Genomic DNA, 22,881 nt, shown 5'->3' with positions numbered 1-22,881 from the left:
CATGGACAGATCTCTTGGCACTATTCCACGACCACACCTACTGTGCTTCACGCCCTCAGGCACCCATTTCTGAGGACAACAGCTTGTGGGAGCTGAGCCCTGCAGTGGAGACCCTCCTTCATCCTTGCCCAGCCACCAAAGTCACAGCTTCTGTGGCCCTTGTCCACTCTGGCTATGGGGAGCAGAGGGTCCTCCTTCCCTCTGTCACCTAGCTGTTGTCCAGCACCCAGCCTGACAGGAGTCCCCCCCAGAGTGGCCTGGGTGTGTCCGTGGCTGAGCTCCTGTACAAGTTGGCGTCTGAGGTGTCCCTGGGTGTGACTGAGTGGGGGTGGGCGTCGGAGGAGCCAAATCCTTGACTTGACTGGCCCAGAGGGGAGGGGCCCCTGCCCTTGTGGAGGTGCTGGCCTCAGAAGGGAGCAAGGACATGCCATGCGGAGGGACAGAAGGAAGCAGAGGGGATGGGGACACAGCTGGGGCGGCAGGTCCTGTTCTCCCAGGGGAATCTGAAGCACGAGTGATGGGAGGAAGGAGTGTGCCCAGCGCAGGGCCCGGCCACGTCCTGGGGGCCCCTGGGCTGCGGCTCACGAGGCTGCCTCAAGGCGCTGCAGCGCGGTGCCCTCCCCTGCGCGGCCCCTCCTGGTCGCCGCTACCTTCCTTCCCTGTGTAGCGTTTTGTTTTCTCAGGAGTTAATAATTGTCCCTTGGGCTGCTGTTTGCTTAGCTTCCCACGCACTCATCACTAATTCGCCCTAAACTCTCGTCCGGGTGTGCACAGGTTCTCTGGAGACCTTCACACATGCCAGGCGTCCTCGGGAGGTGCTGCGCTCGCGGGGAGACTCTGGTGGCCGAGCCTCTGCCCCGCCCCGGGTGGCCCGGCTGCCCTACTATGTTAGAGCACTCAGCTTGTGGGCAATTTTCCTGCTTTAAAAAACATGTACCACTTGGGTCAAGTTTCCAACATATTTAGAAAGAGCTAGGCCCCAACTGTTCAGTGTGACCTTGAGCAGTCCCCTCCTGTTATCTATAGAACGACAGGTTTGGACTGCGGTTATTCATTAACCCTTCACTTATTCATTCAACAGACATTTGTTTAGTGGTGAGTCTTAAGAAAACAGTTTATCATAGAAAAGTTCAAATATAAACAAAAGCAGAGAGAATAATTAACGAAGCCCTGCGGATCGATTAGCCAGTGTCAACAATTATCAATAATTTGCCTATATTTTTTCTCTTCACAAAGACCCTTGTGCTCACAAAGACCGATGTGTATTTTTATAAGGAACCACCAAACTGTTTTCCAGGAGGCTGCCCCCTTTTACGTGCCCACCAGCAATGGCTGAGACATCCGGTTTCTCCGCATCGGCTCCAGCATTTGCTGCCGTCACCATTTTGCATGTAGCCCTTCTGCTAGACGTGTTGGGGCACAGCGTGGTGGCTTCAGTCACACTTCCCTGTGGGTTAACGTGCCTACTTGCACCCACGCAGCCTCTTCGCTGAAATGGCTTTTGCCCATTTTCTTTTTTTTTTTTTTTTAATTTTATTTTGTCGATATACATTGTAGCTGATTATTGCTCCCCATCACCAAAACCTCCCTCCCTTCTCCCTCCCCCCCTCCCCCCCAACAATGTCCTTTCTGTTTGCTTGTCGTATCAACTTCAAATAATTGTGGTTGTTATATCTTCTTCCCCTCCCCCCGGTTTGTGTGTGTGTGTGTGTGTGTGTGTGTGTGTGTGTGTGTGTGAATTTATATATTAATTTTTAGCTCCCACCAATAAGTGAGAACATGTGGTATTTCTCTTTCTGTGCCTGACTTGTTTCACTTAATATAATTCTCTCGAGGTCCATCCATGTTGTTGCAAATGGCAGTATTTCATTCGTTTTTATAGCTGAGTAGTATTCCATTGTGTAGATGTACCACATTTTCCGTATCCACTCATCTGATGATGAGCATTTGGGCTGGTTCCAACTCTTGGCTATTGTAAAGAGTGCTGCGATGAACATTGGGGAACAGGTATACCTTTGACTTGATGATTTCCATTCCTCTGGGTATATTCCCAACAGTGGGATGGCTGGGTCGTATGGTAGATCTATTTGCAATTGTTTAAGGAACCTCCATACCATTTTCCATAGAGGCTGCACCATTTTGCAGTCCCACCATTTTGCCCATTTTCTAAGTGGACCGTTTGCCTTTTTACTGCTGAGTTTTCCCCCATTCTTGGCATTTATAGTCCTCCTTTTCCCTACAATATTTCAAAAGTAAACTTTCGGTTGTGGAATAATTTTCCTTGTATGGGAAAGTTGTAAAGATTGTCCTGAGAGTTCCCATGGACCGCGACCCGGTCTCCTCTGTTGTTAACCTCTGGCATTACCGTGGTGCCCTCGTCACATCTGAGAAATGGACGTTGATACGTACTATCAACTAAACTCCAGACTTTATTCCCGTTTCCCCAGTTCTACTAGTGCCCTTTTTCTGTTTCAGGATCCCACTGCACTTTCGGTCTGGAGTATTTTAAAGTAAATGCTAGACATCATGTTGTTTCCCACAGAAATACTGAACTGTAGATTTCCAACAGCCATGGACTTGTGGAAACAACCCCACAACATCATTATCATACCTAAAAATGCCAAAACTAATTGCTTAATGTCACCTAATACACACTTTCCCTGATTTTCTCAAAGATGCCTTTTTTGTGGCTGGTTTATTCAGATATGGATGTGGGCGAGGTACACACTTAGCACTGGCCTCATACGTCTTGTATGTCTTTTAAAATCTAGAACAGCTCCCCTTCCCCCTTCCGTGCCTTTCCTCCTGTAGCATGTCCCACAGCTGGACGTGGCTGATGGTGTCCTTGTGGTGCCATCCACTGTGCTCCTCTGTTCTCAGCATTTCCTATGAACTGCTACTTACAGCAAGAGGTGTGTTCAGAGGGTGGTGGCCTGGTGCAAGGGGGAGGGAAACTATCTACTCTGGGTATTTGCATTCACAAGGCAGCACCGCATGGGTTTGCAGCTGGGATTTACAATACCCAGATAGTCCATAAACTCCTCAAACTGGGAAGTTAGTTTAAAATGGTTCTGGATTGGAGTGCCCCCAGAAAACTGTCATAAAGCGATGCAAATCTTCTCTGGAGGGACCCACCTGCAATGCAACCAGGACTCCAGTCATTCCCACTATGAAGTTCCAAGAAAACATATCCAGACCCAAAATGCAAACACACAAGTTAAAAAGGAAAAAGCCCCATGAGTGAGTGCCAGCAGAATAAGACTCCCACAGATGGCAAGTGTTGGAATGATCAGACACAGAGTATAAAACCAGTATGTGTAATATGTTAAGAGAAATCCAAGAGGGGATTGAACATACCATAAAGAACAGCATTCAATAAAAACAACTAAGTATTTATGGAAATGAGCCCAATAATACTATTGAAAGTGAAAAATAAGATAATTAAATTAAAAAATTCAGTGAAGGACTTCCATTTCTCGTAATGATAAATTAATTCATGCCTACTTCCTAATGAGGACAATCAGAAAAGCTAGAAAAACAGAAAACTCATCTGCTTGAAGATATCATAGAGAAAAAAGATGAGGAATCTCCACACTAGGATCCAGAGCTACTTATCCCCTGGGTGTGTTTGTAGATTCTAGAATGAGTGGGTGACAGGCTACAGGTTATAGGGCATTTGACAGCTACATGAGGCTATAATGACAGACACTGGGATCCAGGGCCTGCTGAAGGAGTGCCCTGGTGAATCTCCCTCATTTTGGTTGGGACCCTGTAGGGCTGCTCCCTAGGAGTAAAAGTGATCCATAAATAGAATGAGTCTCCTAGTACTTTAGCTAGTGTTTTATCCTCTCAGTATCCAAAACTGGATTAGAGTGACCTTAGATTGCTAGTGTCCTTAGAAACTGGCAAAGCCAAGTGGAATTTTTTTCTGGAGGAAGATAACATCATCCTCACCTTCAAGTTATCACTACAAATTTTTTTTGCAATTACAATGTTTAGCAGACAATAAAAAGAATTAGGCATGTGAGGAGAGAAGGCAATATGAATAAAAAGCAGCAGAAATCACAGACAATAGAAAAAGACCCACAGTGGCTCCAGGCATCAGAATTATCAAATACAAACTTTTAAATACCTAAGCACACAACACTCAAAGATATAAATTGCCATATATAACTTTGGAAGATAATTGAAACTGTAAAAGGAATCATTTGAAGACTCTAGAACTAAAAGTGACAGTGAGCAAAATTAAGAAAGTAATGAATGGGTGTAATAGCAGAATGTGTGCAGCTGAAGAGAGGATCAGTGAATCGGAAGATAAGTCAGAAGAAACTACCAAGAACAAAGCATGGAGAGACCAAAGGATGGAAAATAAAAAAGAGGGAGAAGAAGAAACAGAGGGTACACTGAGGTTTGAAATATGTGTAAGTGTAGTCCCAGAAAGAGGAGAGAGAAAGAATGGGGCACAAGCAATATTAGGAGACGTAATGGCTGAGAACTTTCCAAAACGGGGAAAACATCAGACCACAGATTTAAAAAGGCTTAGAAACTCCATGCAGAACAAACGAAGAGAAATGCACACCTAGGAATATCAGGGTAAAATTGCTGAAAACCAAATTACTCAACTGTGAAATGTTGAAAGCTTTCCTGTACTATCTAACATCAATTCTATTGGACATTGTCCTTGAGGTTCCTGGCCAGTGCAGTAAGGCAAAGCAAATAAGAATAATAATAATAATGATAAAAAGATTTAGAAATGATTTGCAGATGGTCTAATAGTTTATGTCAAAAAAATCCTGAAGAATCTATAGATAAACTATTCAAATTAATATGAAAATTCGACAAGGTTTCTAGACATAGAATCAATACATGGAAATCAACAGAAACAGAATTAGTAAGTAAAAGGAAGATAACGTTTACAATAGCATAAAATATATGGCAATCTAGGAATAAATCTAAAAAAGATATGCAAGACCATTGTGTAGAAACTTATAATAGCTTGAAAGACATTAAAGGAAAGATTAAAAAACAATATAAATATAGGCTATGGTCATGGATTGGAAGACATAATACCTTTTCTTTTTAACTTTTTAAAAAACAATTTCAAATTTACAGAAGGGTTACAAGAATAGTAGAAATAAATGGAAGGAAACATCTTCAACTTGATAAAGGACACTTATGAAAAACCCACAGCTAACATCTGGAAGCTTCCCCCTAAGATGAGGAACAAAACAAAAACATCTGCTCTCATCACTTGCAATCAACACTGTACTGAAGGCTTTAGCCAGGGCAATTAGGCAAGAAAACGAAATAAAAGGTATTCACACTGGAAAGAAAGAAGTAAAAATGTCTTTATTCACGGATGACATGATCGTATATATAGAAAATCCTAAGCAATTTACTAAAAAATTATTAGAACTAATAAACAAGTTCAGCAAACTTGCAGGATATAAGATTGATATACAAAAATTAATTGTATTTCTATAAACTAGCAATGAACAGTCCAAAACGAAATTAACAAAACTATTCTATTTATATAGCATCAAAAAGAATAAAATTCTCAAGAATGAAATTTTAAAAAGTAGGGCAATTTGTCTGTATGTACAAATTGAAAAAAAAAAAGGACAAGACTTGTACAACAATATATCATTGAAAGACAGTAGAGAAGATCTAAATAAATAGAAGACATTTCAGGTTCATAGATCAAAAGACTTAATAGTGTTAAGACGGCAGTACTCTCCAAATTGATCTACAGACTAAGTTTAATCCCTATCCGAATCTCAGCTAACATTTTTGCAGAAATTGACAAGCTGATCCCCAAATTCAAATGGGAATGCAAAGGACCCAGAATAGCCAAACAGACTGTGTGGTATTGGCACAAGGATAGATTCGTAGATCAATGGAATAGAATTGAGAGTTCAGAAATAAACCCATGCATCTGTGGTCAATTGATTTTTGACAAGAGTGCCAAAACCATTCAATGGGAGAAAGAACAGTCTCTTTAACAAACGGTGCTGGGACAACTGGATATTCACATGCAAAGTACCAGGAGATACCACTAAGACAGCGTAATAAAAAAGACAGACAATACCAAGTGTTGGTGAGGATGTAGAGAAATTGAAACCCTCATTCACTGTTGATGGGAATGTAACATGGTGCAGCTGCTTTGGAAAAATTTAGCAGTTTCTCAAAATGTTAAACAGAGTTACCATATGATCCAGCAATTTCTCTTATAGATGTATACCCAGCAGGTGAATTGTGTGACATATGAATTTTATCTCAACATGACTGTTAAAAAAGATAGAATCCTTCTATATCTTCGTCTGGATTCCCCAGATGTTGACATTTTACTATGTTTGCTTTATTCTTGTCTCTGTATCTACACACACACACACACACACACACACACACACACACACACACACACACACACATCTTCTGAATTTTTTGAGTTGATTGAGACATTATGTTTCTGTATCTCTACATATATTCGTACAGTGTTAAAATCAGGAAATCAGCATTGTTACAATGCTATAACCTACAGACCTTATTCAGAGTTGGCCGATTGTCCCAATAATTTCCTTTCTAGAAAAGGAGCATATCCAATCATACATTGTATTCAGTTGACCTATCTCTTTAGTCTCCTTAAATCTGGAGCAGTTCTTTATTCCTTGTAGCATTTCCCTCAGTTGGGGTTTGTCTGGCCTTTTCTCATGACTCCATTCAGGTTTTGCACTTTAGGTAGGAATAGCATGGAAGTGCTGCGTCCTTTTCAGTGCCTCATTTCAGGAGGCACACAGTGTCAGTTCCATTTGTCCCATTACTGGTGATGGTCACTTAGATCACTTGGTTAAGATGGTGCCTGCCAGGTGTCTCTACTGTTGGGGAGACATTCTGAGACGACATGAATCTTCTGTTCCTCAACAAACTGTCACCCACTAATTTTTTCATCCATTGATTATTTTTGCTTGAATCAATCATTACTCTCATGGTTGCCAAATGGTGATTTTGTAATTCCATCATTCCTTCTATATTTATTATTTGGCTTTCTACTGTGAGGTAGAGCTTTCCTTCTCTTGCATTTACTTGTTAATATCAGTGTCAACTCATGGATTCCTTACTTTCTGGAAGAACATGATGTTCAAGGTTCATCTTGACATTCCCTGTACCCCATTTTTTTTTTGGTCCCCCATTCTTGGAATCAGCCATTTTTCCTAGGAAACCTAATTCATTTTTAGTGGATAATGGCACTTAAAATCTACTGGGAAATCACACACACACACACACACACACACACACACACACACACACACACACACACACACACACACACTACATACACATATACTTGTATGCATGTATATACACTCCCACCCTCCCGTATCTATCCATCCATCCATCCATCTATGACCGTGAGTTCATACTGACACCTCTAATTCCAACACCACCAGGTTTATTCCAGTCTTCTTCCCACTTGCTTATTTGTAACTTCCTTCCCTTTCACTGAGAAAGTTGGCTCTCATTGTCCACAATATATTTTACGTGTTTGCTCCATCTTAGACTACCCAGAGGATAGTTTCAGAATTGTCAACTCGTCTCTGCAAAGAAGAAAACTACTCCCTAGTGTTCAAGATTTGTTTCTAGCTTTTTTTGTCTTTAGCCTGAGAGCATATATTTCAAGTACTGCGTTCAAGTTACCCAAGTTCATTCTTTTTTTTCCCTTTCGGGGTGGTTGTGATATTGTTTGATATATGGCTCGGTTATTTGTTTCTGTGTGTGTTTCATGTGAGGGTGTATTCCCCCATCCTTGTGATTTCATCTGTCTTAGGTACTTTGAAGTTTGGATGCTCTCTGTCTTCTGGTTGTGCTGAGAGCATGGGTTTTGTGTGGCTTTATTTGTTCTTGCTTTTTAAAATTGATTTTTGTTTGGAAGCTATGCTGAGAGTTCCAGATTAATGTGGCTGCCGTTACCTTGGTTACCCAGAATTCTCTGAGAAATCAATGTTTTGAACATGCCAATTCTTCCCAATTTGATTTATAGATTGAATGTAATCATAATCTAAATGACATTTTAAAAATGGAGTTTGACAAGGTGGTCCTTAAATGTACATGGAACAGTAAATGGCCATAGCTAAGACACCCCTAAAGGAGGAGGAGGTGGAGGGAGTTGCCTTAACAGATTCTAAGAATTATTGTAAAGGTCCCATACTTACGACAGTGCAGTATTGGCACGAGGATGGGCAAATAGACCAATGGGACAGAAAAGAGAATCCAGAAACAGAGCAGACATGCCTAGAAACTCGATTTATGACAAGCTGGCATTGCAGGTCAGTGGGGGAAGGAGAGGTCCTTCAATAAATAATTCTGGGACAATTGCTTATCCATACAGAAAATAAGGTCTGACAGCATCAAGTGCTGGCAAGGACGTGGAATCACTAGAAAGCTCAGATACTACAGGAAGGCATATGAACTGGTACCATCACTTGGGCAAACAATTTGTCGTTCCTCAGCAAAAGTTGAAGGTGCACAATTCCTGTGGCCCAGGGATTTCCCCCCTGGACATGTATGTCACTAGAGAAGCATGTGCTGGGCATGGGATGTGGGCAAGTGCACAAAAAGTGGAAACAACCCAACCGTCCACCCAGCAGACAACGCAGTCTAGTCCCACGACAACAGAATGCTCGGAGGATGGACGGATGGCAGCTGTTACAGTCTTGGGAAAGCCATGTTCAGTGGCAAAGCAGTTTGCAGGAGAACAGACAGTGTGATTCTATTTACATAAAGTTCAAAACAGGCAAAACTAAAAGATACATTGTTTGGGGATATATAAAAGGACAGTGAAGCTATTAAGAAAAACCCAGGAGTGGTAAATGCAGAGTGGGGGTGGGGGCCGTGGGGGCAGCGAGAAGGGTCCACCAAGGCCCTTCAAAGATAATATTACCCTTTTTTCTTCCCAGCTGGGTGGTGAGTACACAGGGACCCATTGTGTTGCTCTTTATACTTATACATAGTTTGTAAATGTTCTTTTGTGTCTATTTCATATCTAATATAGACAATTTTGAAAAGTAAGTGTTCTGTTGAGTTACAGATGGAGAGGCACCGTGATTGTGTCATGGCCAAGAAACCTCAGAAGTCTTCATTGGGTCCTGGTGACTCCCCCAGGTAACAGATAAGGAGAGAAACAGGTCCCGAGACTTGGCCCTGACCCCTGTAGTCTCTGGTCACAGCAGACACTGGTGGGGCCAGGCCCATGATTAAAGTGTCGAAGTATTTTTCCACTCCTTGGTAAATTGCAGCTGCTGCCAAACCTCAAATGCTCCGCTCCTGCCGATCACACCGGTGTCTCCTCTGCCCCCACCCCAGTTAGCCCTGATCCTGATCTAGTGGCTTGGCTGGGCATAGCAGCGGCCCTTGGAGAAACTGCTCCAACCCCTGAGTGGCCTCTGTGCCTGGGCCACCCTGCTGTTAAGTGCTGGGAACACTTGTGCCACCCCCACGGGGTCCCTGGTCTGCGTCAGGGCCCAGCACCCACACTCTTGGAGGAGAAAGACTCAAGGTTACGTTTGCCCACCGGCTGCATGTGCTGCCTCGTCCACCCGCAGCCAGTTTGCCTAACAACCGGCTCAGCTCATGACCAGGTGACCTCCAAGCCCGAATTTGGAATTCAAATGAAGGAGTTTATGGTCACCTTTTATTCTAACAGCGGCTCTAGCTTAATCAGTTCTCTAATGATCAATTTGCCTGATTAAAAAAAAATTAAGTATTTTGAAACCAATTCACTGGAGCCCATCTGTCTCGGTGTTGTGCGAGGGTACTTCGAAAAGTTGCTGGAAAGATTCGTATTATCTTTTGATTCTATTTTTCCACGAACTTTTTGAAGTACCTCAAATTTCCAAGGAGTGTGTCTCAGCTGGGTTAGCAGCTGCTTCCTCTCCTGGGGTCTCTTTTTCTTCTCCCTTCAAAAGTGGACGTGGCTCATTGTCAACATGTCCCCATGCTGCAGTGTCGCCCATGCGCTCCAGGCTTGGTGTCGCCCCTCTGGCAGTACCCGCCTGTGCTGGGTGGAGAGGGGGCGAGGTGGCCGCATTTTCTGGCTCACTGTATGTCATTCACAAGGGACAACTGCGGACACACAAAACAAAGTACAAAATGTCTTAAAATACACTCATTCCTAGGACAAAGCAATCTTTGGAAAATGTTTTTTATACCAAAGGCAAAAAGCCCTTAAGCATTCTGGAGAAAAGAAAATAGGAAAGGACAAGGGTGAGATGTCGCAAATGTGCTACGTGCCCTTCCGGCTTGTCTTGGCCTCTGGACCCAGAGGCTCCGCTGTCACTGGGGCAAGAATTCGACTTCCCTCAGGCGGGAGGGTGGAGCGGGAGTCAATCCATTCCTGCCTGCTGGGGACCGGCCGAGAGAAATGCTTTGTTTTGTTTTTTAATCCAGAAAATGCATCAAAGTGGGGAGAAAACAAGTCCCCAGTGTAGGTGTGGACACAGCCCGCGGCCCCCGGGGCTGCTCGGGGCTCTGTCCGGCTCGCCTCGCCGGCTCCCTGCGATGGGACCCGCGCCAGCAGCTCGTAGCTCCCACGTGCAGCCCCTGCCGGTGTGTGGTTGCCCATGCCCTTGGCCTGGAGAGCCTGAGCCACAATCTCTGTCTAAAACGCCTCCCTCCCTTCAGCACCTGGCTCCCCCGCCACCTCCCCTGAGGCTCTGCCAACCTCCCCACTGTCCCTCAGAGATGTTCTGTGAATGGTTTAGTGGGGAGAGGGGTCACCCCCAGCCAGATCACCTGGGGAGAAGGCCCCTCGCCCTCTCGGGCCCTGCTCTGGGCTGCCTTCCGAGCAGGCAGTGAGGTGTGGGGAGAGCTGTGGTGTCCCCTGGGAATGGGGGTGCACCCTGGACTCCTGGGTGAGCACCTGCATCTGCCCGTTGGGGTTTCTAAAGACAGGAGGCTTGCAGGGCCGGGGGCGGGGGAATGAGGGCGTGTGCTGGCAAGGAAAGGACGGGCACCCTTATCCCAGCTCCCTTTTCTCCCAGGAGCACAAAGCATGGGGGCCTGGAGGGGCCCAAAGAGGACAGGGCTGCCCAGCCCCCAAGGGTCCTTAGTAAGGACGGGGCTGAGCCCGCCCTGGGAAAGGGGTGACCCAACTGGCGGGCGTCATCAAACCCAGGCACAGATGAGGCACCATTCACCTCCCCACCCCGCCTGCCTCAGCCCTAGGAGGGAGGTTGGGAGGGAGGGACGGAGCTCAGGGCACCCCCTCTCTATTCCAGTTCATTCCAGCCCTGCGGATGGGGAGCGGAAGCTGCCAATGGGGTCTGAGTCTGGGCTGAATTTTAATCACTGAAAGGACCAGAAAAGTTAATGGTCGGAGGTGGGGGAGGTGCCAGGACACACGGTGGCATAAACAAACCCTGTCATGAGTTACCCCAGCAGGAAAGGGCTGGAATGGCCGGCAAAGCCCCAGGAAGTGCTGGAGGGGCTGCAGGCTCAGGCGTGATTCACGCTCCCGAGCTCTGGAGCCTGCCCAGCCTGGGGCCAGGCCTCTGGGGCCACCTCCTCGCCCCCTCCCCTCCAGATGGGACAGAGCGGGCATCAGCCGAACAAGGACAGGGCCCAGGGCAGGTGGGCAGCACCCCAGGTGGTGCTCTCCTTTCAAAAGTGGAGCCAGGCTGGCTCATGGTCCCCTCCCCCGACCCCAGGGGACATTGTCCACTACCTGAGGCTGGGTGGTGGGGCCATGACAGCCCCCGTGTGGACAGAAATCCCCGGCACAAGAATTGTGGGCCAGAGGGGCTCAGACGCTTGCCCCCTGCTCTCCTGGGAGGGTGGCTGGCTGCCAGGGGTGGGCAGGCCTACTGGGAGTCCCCTGGCCCGTACCGAGCACATGGCCTAACGGGAAGCTGCAGCTGTGAGGCTGCGATCTTCTAGGCTCCTCAGCGCCTGTTGTGCTGCTGGGACCTCCCAAGAAGAGACCCCTCTACTTGGTTTCTCTGGTTGGAAGGGACGGTGGCCTCCGCAGTCCCGGTAACCCACGCCCTGCCGAGCTGTGCTGGCTTTTTGGTCTGTCCTCAGGGCCTTCCGATCTGTGAACCCAAGGAGTATGGGAAGCCCTGCCAATTACTCCGTGGCCGGGTGGGTCTCTGGGACCGGGTGTCTCCCCTGTCCTATCTCTTTTGGCAGCTATGAGCTGCACACCCAGCTGGCTCCAGCATCCCATTGCGGAAAATGGCTTCCACCGCAACAGGCTGCCTGGTAGCCGAGTGGAAACCATGGCAACGGGAAGCAGGGAGGATATTCCCGTCACCCCTCAGAAAGGGCAGCCTATTTCTGGGACCTGAGCCCAGTTATTCGCTAGTTGTGTATTTTGCTGTGAATTTCAGTTCGGGAGAGATGGTGCTGGGCCTGACGTTGGGCGGGTGAGTAAGTGACCTGCTCCCCCTTTCTCTGAAGAAGATTCAACTCCTGGCTCAACCTCCAAGGCCACTTGTGCTGCCGCCGCTGCAGGACCCAATCTCTAGCTCCCAATCTGATGCCCCTTCAGGCAGACAGGGGAGGATGGGCGCTTTGGAGGTGACTGCGGTAGGGCCACGGCCCACTGGGGATCCCCCTCACCGCATGACCTCTTCCCATTCTGGGGCTGCTGCTTCCCTGTTTCCAGCAGAGGAGACCTTTGTGCGGTACTGGCCAGGGGGCTGCTGGGGCTCCCTGCAGCATGCGCGCGCGCGCGCGTGTGTGTGTGTGTGTGTGTGTGTGTGTGTGAGATGAGCCGCGTTCCCGTGAGTCAGCATACTGTTCCAACCTTGTGACGAGCACGTCCCCACTGTGCATGCACACGCACACGCGCACCTGCACATGCCCGCACACGCACACGCACGCACACACATACACTTCAGCGGGCTGGCTTTTGGTGTAGACGACTCTGCCCCCTAGTGGCAGACTACAGCCAGCATGCAGGGCTCAGGGGGTCTTTGGAGATGAAGGAGACAGGACACTGGGGTCTTCTTCATGCTGGGTCCAAGGAGAAAACCGCAGGCTAAGCTTGGGCTGGAAGATCCCAGGAAGGGCACGCAGCTGCTGGCTGCCTGGGCAGCTCTTCTTTTCACCCGCCACACTCTCCTTGGGTGACTTCAGTCCCTCTCGTGACTGCCCAGACCTTTCCCCTTGGAGACAACCCCAAGCGAGACATTGGCCCGTCAAACTCCCCGTGTCAAAATCGAACTCATCTTCTTCCCACACCTGCCCCTCATCTCAGAAACTGGCATCTCCACCCACCCAGTTGCCTCAAACTTGGGAGAACTCCTTGATGTCCCCTCTTTGTTGTCCCCAACATCTAACTCCTCACCCATCCTGGGGGTTTTACATCCTAAATAGCTTTTAAACAATCCACTTGTGGATTCAATATGGTGAGACGAACCTGTACAAGCAGAGCTCCACTGGCTGGGGCCAGAGGGGACGTTGGAAAGATGGAGATGAGGGGAAGGGCCCGCTCCGCCATTTCTGGCTGACGATGGAGAAGGGAAGGAAACAGGACCTCGGTCCACAGCTTCAAGGAGCCGGATTCTGCCAACAGCTCAATGAGTTTGGACGCAGAATCTTTCAAAGCCTGGAGATGGAGCCCAGCCCACCTGACGCCTTTTACATTGTTTGTTTCCATTTTGAAATTATTATAGATTCATAGGAAATTCCACAGACAGTGCCGTGAGGTTCCATGGGCCCTTCACCCAGTTTTCCCCAACAGTGACATCTTACCTAACTATAGTACAATGTCATAACCGGCTCCCGGGGTCATCGTTTTGTGTCTTCACACGCTACCTTCCAGGCTAGAGTGGCCATGGGGTGCTCACAATTTAGGGGTTCCCATCTGGCTTTCATTTAAAAAAACACAGTTTTATTGAGATATAATTTATATGCCTCACAATCCACCCATTTAAAGTGTACAATTCAATAGTTTTTAGAACACTCACAGAGTCGTGCAGCCATCACACTGTCTTGTTCCAGAATATTCTCATCACCCCCCTAGAGAAACTCTGTACCCACTAAGCAGTCACTCCCCCTCCCCCTCCCCGAAGCCCTGGCAACCGTTAATCTCCTTTCTGTCTCTCTGGATTTGCCTGTTCTGATCTTTCACGTAAATGGAATAATACGATATATGGTGTTTTGTGTCTGGCTTCTTTGTCTTCATGTAATGTTTTCAAGGTTCACCCACACAGCAGCCGGATCAGTATTTCATTGCTTTTTACAGCTGAATGATATTTCATTGCATGGATATGCCACGTTTTGTTTATTCTATTCATCTACTGATGGACATTTGGGTTGTTTCTGCTTTTTCACTATTATGAATAAATCTTCTATGAACATTCACGTGCAAGATGTTGTGTGGACATATGTTTTCAATTCTCTTGGGTCTATACCTAGGAGTGGAATTGCTGGGTCATATGGTAACTCTACCTTTAACCTTTTGAGGAACCGCCAGACTATTTTCCAAAGTGACTGTGACCATTTTACATTCCCACCAGCGATGCAGGAGAGTTCTAATTTCTGCACATCTTCTCCAGCACTTGTTATTTTCCATTTTTATTGCATTATATAGTCATCCTAGCAGGTGTGAAGTGATATCTCGTGGTTTTGATTTGCATTTCTATAATGACTAGTGATGTTGAAGATCATTTTCATGTGTTCATGGCACATCTCATATAGTTTTTTAACAGATGGCTTTTTAATTTGGTTGTCTTTTTATTATTGTTTTGTAATGGTTCTTTAACATGTTCTAGATATGTCAGTCATCGGCTATATGATTTGTAAATAGGTTTTCCTATTCTGTGGATTGTCTCTTTCTTGATGGCGTCCTTTGAAACACAGAACTGTTTAATTCTGATGAAGTCCAATCTTTTTCTCTTTTGCCACTTGTTCTTTTGGTATCATATCTAAGAAACCATAGTCTCATCCAAGGTCATGAAGAATATTTGTGTTATTCCAAGAGTTTTATACTTTTATCTCTTACATTTAGGTCTATGATCCATTTTGAGTTAGTTTTCATGCATGGTGTGAGGTTGGGGTCCAATTTCATTTTTTCTGCATGTGGATATCCAGTTATTCCAGCACCATTTTTTTTTTTTTTTTTTTTTGTGACCGGTAAGGGGATCGGAACCCTTGGCTTGGTGTCATCCGCACCGCACTCAGCCAGTGAGCGCACTGGCCATCCCTATATAGGATCCGAACCTGCGGCCTCAGCGCTGGTGCCGCTGCGCTCCCAGCGCCGCACTCTCCCGAATGAGCCATGGGTTCAGCCCTCCAGCACCATTTGTTAAAGAGACTATTGTTTCTCCCATTGGATGGTCTTGGCACCCTTGTCAAAAACCAATTGACTGTAGATGTGTGGGTTTATTTCTGGACTCTAGATTCTGCTCCATTGATCAGTATGTCTAGCTTTGCACCAGTACCACATAGTCTTGATTCCTGTAGTTTTGTGGTAAGTTCTGAAATCAGGAAGTGTGAGCCTTCCAACTTTGGTTTTTTTCAAGATTGTTTTGGCTATTCTGGGTTTCTTGCATTTCCATATGAATTTTGGGATCAGCTTGACATTTTTTACAAAACAATCCAGCTAGGATTTTGATAGGGATTACATTAAATTTATAGGTCAGTTTATGGAGTATTGTCTGAGTGGTATTGTCTTTTGATCTACATACATGAAATGTCTTTCCATTTGTTTACATCTTCTTTAGTCTCTTTAGATAGTATATTGTTGCATAAGTCTTGCCCCCTTTTAAAAAGATTTATTTGTAAGTATTTAATTCTTTTTGATGCTATTGTAAACAGAACTATTTTCTTAATTTCATTCTGGGTTGTTCATTGCTAGTGTATAGAAATACAATTGACTTTTGGGGGCCGGCCCGTGGCTCATTTGGGAGAGTGTGGTGCTGATAACACCAAGGCCACGGGTTTGGATCCCATATAGGGATGGCCGGTTAGCTCACTGGGTGAGCGTGGTGCTGACAACACCAAGTCAAGGGTTAAGATCCCCTTACCAGTCAACTTAAAAAAAAAAAAGAAATACAATTGACTTTTGGGTATTGACCTTATATGCTTCAAATTTGCTGAACTCGTTTATTACCGCAGGTTTATGTGTTCCTTAGGGTTTTCTCCATACAAGATTGTGTCATCTGCAAATGGAGATAGTTTTATCTCTCCCTTTGCAATCTGGATGCATTTTGTTTATATTCATTTGCTTGCCTTCACCCTAACATCATAAGTCTTTTGATGGTTACCCCCATATCACCAGACACCGGTTTTCACAGCTACTTCTGCAGCTATCAGTTTGGGCCTTCTCTACTGCCTGCCTGCCTGCCTAGAGAACAGAGGAGTTAACTCCCTTGCTCATCAAACAAAGAGCAAAGACAAGATCTCTGACTGATCCCACCCATCCTTTTCCCCATGTCCCTTTCTAGGGAGGGTAGTGCACAAAGTGTGACACCTGAAGCAATGAGCTGACCCACTGTGCCCTTGGAGTGGCCCTGCCAAGTGGGTGTCCCTGGGTTCCTGGACTGGAATGGCAGGTCACTGCCTCCCTCCCCACATTCCCTTCCACAAGAACATCCCTGGTCACAGCCATGCTCGTTTGGTTCATACATGGGACCCTGCCCCAGCTAATTGGATTAAAGTTGGCTTCCTGTTTCAGGGGGATGTGTTCATAAACTAGGCTTATCCAATCAAATTCTCACTCTGGACCTAGAACCTTTGATACAGAGTCAGTCATGTGATGGTGAGCACACGAGTAAAAGTCTGGGATGTGCTGGTCCCATGGCCAAAGACACAGGAGTGGGGAAGCTGGAAGGGGTGGGGAAGGCAGTGGGTTTAGCCCTGAGCCTCAGCCATGCAAACAACAGGAACCCAGGGAGGTGGGAGCAACCGAGTGGCTGCAGTTCAGGAAGTAGGGGTGGCACAATCCACAGGAGAAAGGGGCCTGGCAAGGACTGTGAAACTGGCGAGGACTTCACTTTCCGACCTCAATAGGAGGGCGTTTGGGATAACAAGGGAAGCACTGGGACAGGAGCTAAAACCCTTACGTTCAAAGTAGTAACGACATACTGGGTAACCTCAGGAAGCCACCTGATCTTGGGCCTGATTTCTTCATCTGTTTTCTCACCTGTTTTACTTCCCAGTGCTCTGGGATAAAGACTGTCTGCTCAGGACTTCTTCCCTCCACCCACAGGTCTAAGAGGGGCTCGTGCATTGGAAGTGACACCCATTTCCCTAGACAGCCTTGAGTTCATCAACAGACATGGAGGGGAAGGCTCAGACACGCCCTCGCTTACCCCCCTGTGTGACTTTCCTACAGCTGTCGTAACAAAGGATCAAAATTGGGTGGCTTAAAACACAGAAATTTAGTCTCTCCTGGTTCTGGAGGCCGGTAGTCTGAAATCAAGGCGTGGCAGGGCCGTGCTCCCTCTGGAGGCTCTAGGGGAGGATCCTTCCTGCCTCCTCCAGCTTCTGGTGGCTCCACGTATTCCTTGGCTTGTGGCCTCATCACTCTTGACCCATCTCCTCTTCTCTCTCTGTCTCTCATGAAGATGCTTTGGAACTGGATTTAGGGGCCATTCAGGTAATCCAGGACGATCTCATCTTGAGATCTTTAACTCCATGACTGCAAAGAGCCTTTTTCCAACTAAGGTCACACTGGCTCCAGAAACTAGGATGTGGACAGTTCTATTTGGGGGGGATGCCACTCATTCTAAACACCCCCAATTCAATGCATTCTCTAGCAGGACTAACCCTGTGACACCATTTACCCCTGTCTACGTTATCACGCAAGTTCTTGCCTCCCTATCTCTCCCCGCCTCTCACCCTCTAGCCCTGAATGGCTCGGCACATCCCCTTGTCTGATCCACTGTCCGACCCACCCCAAGTCCTACAGGTGTCTTACCTGCACCCTCAACCTCTGCTTTGGACGTCTACTTTGCCTTCTTGCACTAACGGAGACCTGGACGTCCCCTGAAGGTCTCTCTTCACCAGCGGCCTCTCAAGGAGTGGCTGTTTCTTCTCCCACACCCTTTGTACCCTTGGACAGACACAGAGCCGAGGGTGCGGTCTGTGCACTGCTCTGGCTGAGGTCAGGCTCGCTTCAGGTAAGACACCTGTAGGAGGCAGAATAATGAGCCCCCAGAGACATCAGGTCCTGACCCTCTGGACTCTGAGAACGGGACATTATTTGGAAAAGGGGTCTTTGCAGATGTGAATTTGTTAAAGATCTTCAGATGAGGTCATCCTGGACTAGAGCCCTACATCCAATGACAAGTGTCCTTACAAGAAGGGGAGTAGACAGAGACGCAGAGGAGAAGCCACGTGCAGAGGGAAGCAGAGATTAGTGTTTTGACCTCAAGCTAATGAATCCTGGAGCCACCAGAAGCTGGAAGAGGCAGGAAGGATCCTCCTCTAGAGACGTGAGAGGGAGCGTGGTCCTGCTACACCTTCATTTCAGGCTTCTAGCCTCTGGAACTGTGAGAACAAATTTCTGTAGTTTCACGACAGCCACAGGAAAGCCGTACAGGAATGAATCCACTTGCGCTTTGACAGCTTCGCACCGACACCCACGTGAGGGTAAGGCTTGTGGGGCCACAGTAACGTCCGGAAATTCACTATGTGACACACGCAGACGGTCCTCCTTCCTCTCTTCTGGATACCGTGTCCGCCACCCTTCCGCAGCCACTCGCTCCTGGGCACGCCCGAGGCCTCGCTGTTACCAACAAGCACTGCCCTCGGAGTCTCAATGTCACGGGTCCCCTTCTCTGACCACCATCTTCTGTCTCCCCGGCTTGCGGAGCTGGTCTACCCACTGGTACTCGAATGTCTTATCAAGGCACCAGGGGACCTGGGGTCTCCTGGTCCCCAGATCCTGTCAGGATGCTGTCATGAATAGAGTGGACCGGTGCGATACCGTGGCGGACAGCGAGATCAAGGTCCCTAGGGACAGAATGGTGGTATGGAGTCGGGGAGCTGCAGTATCCTTGGGGGGAATATAGTAAAGGCATAATTGCTGCTCTCTGGGGTAGGTAGAAGCTTCTGGAACTCTCTTTTTATCAGAATGGAACTGCGAGTCATTTGCCAGGGGCTTTCCTACTTTGATCCATCTGGAGGATCACAGTGGGATCAGTAGCTGCGAGTGGAGTCACCATGGGGCTGTGGGACAATCGCTTCCATGAGGCCCCTCCTATGGCAGGAGCCTTCACTGCCTGAGCCAAGGAGACACTGTGCGGATGCTGTCAGCTGCCCAGTAGATCCATTGGAACATACACTATGGAGCTAGGGAAGTAATCACAGGATGGGGTCAGGGGGCCACCTGTGACACTGACGCAGGTCAAAATGTCCCCATCAGCTCCTGCTCTGGCTGGTGAGCTCCGGGTGTGCAGAACCACGGAGCGGAGTCCTCCACCAGCACACCCACGCCTGGCATCCCCCACCTCCAGTGATCCACCCCAGCTCTCTCCTCAAGGGGCCTTGCACAGTGGAGCCTTGTTTCAGAGTCGAAATCTTTCGCTTCGCTTCGTTTCAGGACTTCGAGGCCACCCCCGCCCCCCGACTGGTCCCTCGTGCCCCACCTCCTTGCCATTGAGAGTTCCTGGGCTTTTACAGCATTGCACCCTGACTGCAGCTGTCCTCCTGCCAGTCCCCCCAGCTTCTCAGGGCTTTGAGCTCGCTTGTCCACACAGCCTTAGCCCTTCAAACCTCTTTCTGGCTCTGCAGGCGACTTGCCCACCCCTCTCCCAGCTGCTCTGCCCTCTGACTTTCTTTGCGGGCCAGTCTTCCAGCTCTTCCTTGTGAAACCGCTTCCCCCCACAGCAATGTTTTGTCTTTGATGGCACAATTGTCCATGGCAACTTTTGAAAAATAACAGCTGTTGAGATATAATTCATATACCATAAAATGTATCCATTTAAACGGTGCGATTCAGCGGTTTTCTGTATACTCACAGAGTTGTGCAGCCATCACCACAATCTAATTCCAGAACACCCTCATCACCCCAAAACCGCACACCCATCAGCAGTCACGCATGCCTTCCCCTCCCGCGGCCCTGGCGTGTACCAGCCTCCTTTCTGCCTCTGTGGATGCGTAGCAGCACTCTTGCGGATCTCTTGCTGGGGCGGATTTTCTCACTCTCATGCCCGGCTTTCAGAGCTTCTTCTTAGGTCCATCTTGGCCACACGCAAGATCCCGTGTGTGCTCAGAGCTTGCTCTATTATTCTCTCTATTGAGCCCCTTTTTACTCAAATCTCTGACAAAGGAGATAGTCCAAGCCAGTAGGTTCACCAGAGTTACAATCCATGAGCACCACCCCTTGTGGGGAAACTTCGCCTTCTTTAACAAAGCCAAAGTGCCAGGTAAATAGACCTGCGCTCTACTAGCCGCCGTGGCCATGCTCAGACTGGGGTTTGACAAAGGTTGCTCTGTGTGGAGCGTGGGGGTGCGGGAGGAGGGCGAGGCTGCGGAAGGGACCCTGCCTGCTTGTTCACCGCTGCGTTCCCAGCACCAGGCCCCGAGCCTGGCAAGCGGGCAGCAGTCAGCACAGGCGGGCTGAATGGGCACGGAGACTGGGATGCGTGGGTCCGGGGCGCAGGTGTGAGGCCTGGCTTGGGGGCTGGGCAAGTTTAGGGATCATGCCCGTACGAGAGCCTTGTAGCCACAGAGTACATTCTCCAATGGGCAGGGGCTGGGTAGGAGCTGGGCAGGGGGAGACCTGTCCTGAGAAGGAGTAGCCAGGGGGTAGGAGGCAAGCCAGGAGAGCAGGGTCTCAAAATCCATGAGAGGAACGTGTTGAGGTCAGGAGGGAGTGTGTTGTGGTCACTCTGCAGAAACGTGATGAACTCCCATCCAAAACTTGCCTTGGATGTGGAGATGGATGGCGCCACCCCACCCCAAGAATGACTCACATAATGAGTCTTTCCAGGGGTGGGGGGTGAAGGGCAGGCCTCCCAAGCTGGTCTGCAAATGGCTTGAGAGGGCACAAACAGGAGACCGGTGGGGCAGTCTCACAGTTGGGGGCAGGCCGGGCCAGGCTTTCTTATCTGCTCCCCCAGAGGTGGCACGAGGGGAAGAGGAGGGAGAGGCTTCAAGGCTACCCGCAGGCAGACATCAGACTCTGCGGTCAGCTGCAAGGAGGGGCCACAGCAGCCTCAGAGAGGTGGCTTCGAGAAGGGCGGGTGGGCCGCAGGCAGTGTGGATGGCAAATGGAGATGGAGGCTGCTGGGCTGGCCGGTGGTGAGAGAGAGAAGGCTCGAGTGGCTTCCAGAAGTTGCCAGAGGAGAGGGGGAGAGGTGGGAAAGAAGGGGAGATGATGGACTTCGGCGAGGCTGGGAAGGAAGCTAGGGCAGGGCTGAGCACCTTTTGAAGCTCACCCAGGCCTTGTGCGGCCCTGCCTGTGAACAGACTTTCCTCTGCGCCCCCAGATGTCGCTTCCCTCTTTCTCTGCATCGCCTGTAAGCTCAGCTCGAGCGACCCTCCCTTGGTAGCAGCGCGGCTGCAGGAGGGGCTGTGCTCTAACGTGGAGGGTGCGTGGTGAGGCCGCGCGAGGAGGCCTTGGCCAAAGTTACACTGTCACTCTTCTGAGCATGAGTGGCCGCCCCGCCGTCATGAGCATCACTCTGTGCTGCTGGGACTCAGGCCTCGGCCCTCAAGGAGCTCACTCGCTGAACCGGGGACTAGGGCACCAGGAGCATGAGGGAGGAATGCCACGCTTGGGACAGTGGTGACAGGCTTGCCAGTGGGAGAGGAGGCACTGCCTAGAGGTTTGCTGGCTCCAGTTGGTGGCTAGTGAATTATTCATTTATCAACCACCACGCTGAGGCTGCATGCCAGGAGAGAGCCTCATGGCCCAGGGCTTTAAAGATTTATGTGTCCATTGAGTCATTCCCTCGACCCACATTCACAGGCACCTATCGCTTGCTGAGCCCAGACTCTTCACACCACAAAAGGCCCAGCGGAGAAGGAGAGGTTCAAGCTGTGTTGTTTAACCGGAAAATAGTGTGGTGTGGAGGGGATGGGTGGGCCACCGGGCTGGGGGCCAGAGGGAAGCGCGGGATGATTTGGAGTGTGTCTGCGCGTGCGTGCGCGTGTGTATATGGGGGGAATGCATGATGCTCCTGTGTGTGCGTGCACAGGGGCCATGTACAGTGTGTGTGGACATGTGGGGGAGGTGGGGTGGGAAGCTGGGAGGCAGGAGCCTGATCCCTAAGGCTCATAGCCCCTTTAGGGGGCATGGACTCGAACCTACCGGATCTAGCAGCAGCTGGCTTGGCCCAGGGCACTGTCTGGTGGATCTCAGGACCCGGCCTTGACCCACTGGACTGAGGGGAGGTGGGCATGCTGATTGCCCAGCTTTCAGCCTCAGGCTGGGTAGGTGGATGGAGGCTGCTCACAGCCTGGGCACAGACAGCTAACAGGTGTTAGCAGCACAGGCGGCTGGGAGCCCTGAGCCCCTGTCCACATGCACACACGCATGCACACCTATGCACTTACGGCCAAGAGCAAGCTGGGGAGAAGCATGTGGGGCAGGAATTCCTTCACCAGGCAGATGTGCAAAGACACAGAGCTGGGAGACCATAACCTTTGTGAGAGCTGCCCAAGGCCCCTACCATGAGTGGCAAGGTGGTGAGACCCGAGGTTGGCCTGTGGACAGGGTGACTCCACAGTGATTGGCATGTCAGGCTGAGGCCTCCGGCTTTTTCCTGGAGGTGAAGGGCCCTAGAGGGTGTTAGGCAGGGTAGGGCCTGTCAGCCTTGCATTTTAGGAAGGTCACTCTGGCAGCTGGTGTTGTGGGCTGAATGGCAGCCCCCTAAAAGATATGTCTATGTCCCATGTCCTAATCTCCAGACTCTATGAATGTGACCT

The sequence above is a fragment of the Cynocephalus volans genome, chromosome X (genome assembly GCF_027409185.1).
Source record: "Cynocephalus volans isolate mCynVol1 chromosome X, mCynVol1.pri, whole genome shotgun sequence".
NCBI classification, from domain to species: Eukaryota; Metazoa; Chordata; class Mammalia; order Dermoptera; family Cynocephalidae; genus Cynocephalus; species Cynocephalus volans.
The sequence above is the reverse complement of the archived record's forward strand: the minus strand, read 5'-3'. Positions refer to the sequence as shown.